This window comes from Ovis canadensis, chromosome 4 (genome assembly GCF_042477335.2).
Source record: "Ovis canadensis isolate MfBH-ARS-UI-01 breed Bighorn chromosome 4, ARS-UI_OviCan_v2, whole genome shotgun sequence".
Classification (NCBI taxonomy): Eukaryota; Metazoa; Chordata; class Mammalia; order Artiodactyla; family Bovidae; genus Ovis; species Ovis canadensis.
The window spans coordinates 122,118,441-122,120,962 of NC_091248.1; the positions used below are offsets into that span (position 1 = coordinate 122,118,441).

The 2,522-nt window shown below is 43.0% G+C and overlaps 1 pseudogene; it reads left to right on the forward strand.

Annotated features, from left to right (window-relative positions):
* Positions 1–1,162: 1,162 nt before the first annotated feature.
* On the forward strand, positions 1,163–2,091 carry LOC138439598 (olfactory receptor 2A1/2A42-like; annotated as a pseudogene).
* The last annotated feature ends 431 nt before the right edge of the window (positions 2,092–2,522 follow it).

The following is a 2,522-nucleotide window of genomic DNA, read 5'->3' on the forward strand; positions in this document are numbered from 1 at the left end:
TTATTTTGCTTTAGATGTTATGTCAAAAAATTCATTGCCAAGAGCCACGTCAAGGATTGTTTATTTTATGTTTCATTTATTTCTTTGTAGTTTCAGTTCTTTTGTTTAAGACTTTAATCCACTGTATGCTAATTTTTGTGAGTGGTGTAGGATAGGAGTCTACTTTCATTCTTTTATATATGAATATCCAATTTGCACATTTACTGAAGAGACGGTCCTTTCTCCACTGGGTATTCTTGGCTCCCTTGTTAAATATTAGTTGAATGTATTTGCAGGGATTTATTTCTGTGCCCTCAATCCTGTTTAATTGGTCTGTGTTTCTGTTTTTAGGCCAGTAATGTATTGTTTTGACTACTGTAACTTTGTAATATAGCTTGAGATCTAGAAGTAGAAAGCATGAAGCTTTGATCTTTCTCAGGATTGCCTTGGCTATTCTGGGATTTTGGCAATTCCTTAAAAATCTAGGATTATTTTTCTAATTCTGTTAGAAATACCATGGGAATTTTGATAGGGGCTGCATTGAATCCATCTATGGCTTTTGGCAGCATGTACTAATTCATCTAATCCGTGAACATGGGATTTAAATACCAATTACTTCTGATTCTTTCTACTACCGGGTAGTTCTCCCACTGATTTTAACATAAGCAGCTCTTCAGTTCAGTTCAGTTCAGTCGCTCAGTCGTGTCCGACTCTTTGCGACCCCATGAATCGCAGCACGCCAGGCCTCCCTGTTCATCACCATCTCCCGGAGTTCACTCAGACTCTCTGATCTCCAGTAGCATATTGGACACCTTAGACAATCCATATTTCATGATTATTTTCTCATAATTTGGTTTGATATTTCTTAATTTCAGGACAGTGTCAGTGGCTCTAGGTAAGTCTTTATTGATGACATTTCTCTTCTGTAAAATTGAATATGAGATTGAAAATTTAATTCATTGGACACTTAACTTTATTTAGATAGATAAGTCTGTCTGTCTTTCCTTTTCTGCTTCCTTCTTCCTTCCTTTCCCCTTCCTAAACTTTCTATTCTTTCTTTCCTTATTTATAATTCAATGAGTTCTTAAAGATGTTTATTAATAGTTTTCCATACACCAAAAATATATGAAGTATTAAATAAAATAGATGTCACATAGCTGTCTGATTCTCTCTTAATAGTGAAATGGAGAAAAATCAGATGATGGTTACAGAGTTCATCCTACTAGGATTTTGTCTTGGTCCAAGGATCCACTTATTCCTCTTTGGGCTCTTCTCCCTGTTCTATGTCCTCACCCTGCTGGGGAACAGGGTCATCCTGGAGCTCATCTCACTGAACTGCAGACTGCACACACCCATGTCCTTCTTCCTCTCATACCTGGCCATTATTGACATGGCCTATGCCTGCAGCACAGTGCCCCAGATGCTGGTCAACCTCTTGAGTCCAGCCAAGCCCATCTCCTTTGCTGGCTGCATCACACAGACCTTTCTTTTTCTGAGTTTCGCTCACACTGAGTGTCTGCTCCTGGTGGTGGTGTCCTATGACCGGTATGACCATCTGCCACCCTCTCTGATATTCTGTCATTGTGAGCTGGAGAGTCGGCATCAGCCTGGTGGGGACTTCCTGGGCATGTGGCTCCCTCCTGGCCCTGGTCCATATGGGTCTTGTCCTGAGGCTGCCCTTCTATGGGCCTCATGAAATCAACCACTTCTTCTGTGAAATCCTGTCTGTCCTCAAGCTGGCCTGTGCTGATACCAGGCTGTACCAACTTGTCCTCTTTGCTGCTTCCATGTTTGTCTTAGTCGGGCTCCTCTGCCTGGTGCTGGGCTCCTATGGGTGCATTCTGGCCTCCATCCTGAGGATCCAGTCCGCTGAGAGCCACAGGAAGGCCTTCTCCACCTGCTCCTCCCACCTCTGCGTGGTCGGGCTCTGCCTTGGAGTGCCATCGTCATGTCCATGGCCCCCAAGTCCCGCCATCTTGAGGAGCAGCAGAAGATCCTTTCCTGTTTTATAATCTTTTCAACCTCATGCTGAACCTGCTGATCTACAGCCTGAGGAGCAAAGAGGTCAAGGGTGCCCTGAGGAGAGCACCGTTCAAGAAGAGTCATTTCTAACTGGTGACATTTGAATCCAAAAAAGTTCTCTGCTCTCTTATATGTGCCTTGATGATACAAGAATAAGACTTCCCTCTTCCTTTGACGTTTTAGCTATATTGCTTTCATTGATTTTTCTTTCAGATGTGATTTTATTGTTATTGTTCCGTCACTAAGCATGTCCCATGAATTCCATGAACTGCACTCCAGGCTTCCCTGTCTCTCACTGTCTCCCAGAGTTTGCTCAGACTCATGTCTATTGAGTCAGTGATGCTATCCAACCATCTCATCTTAGGTCACCCACTTCTCCTGTCCTCAGTCTTTCCCAGCATCACAGTCTTCCAATGAGTCAGCTCTTCACATCAGGTGGCCAAAGTATTGGAGCTTCAACTTCACCATCAATCCTTCCAGTCAACATTCAGGGTTGATTTCCTTTGGGGTTTACTGGTTTG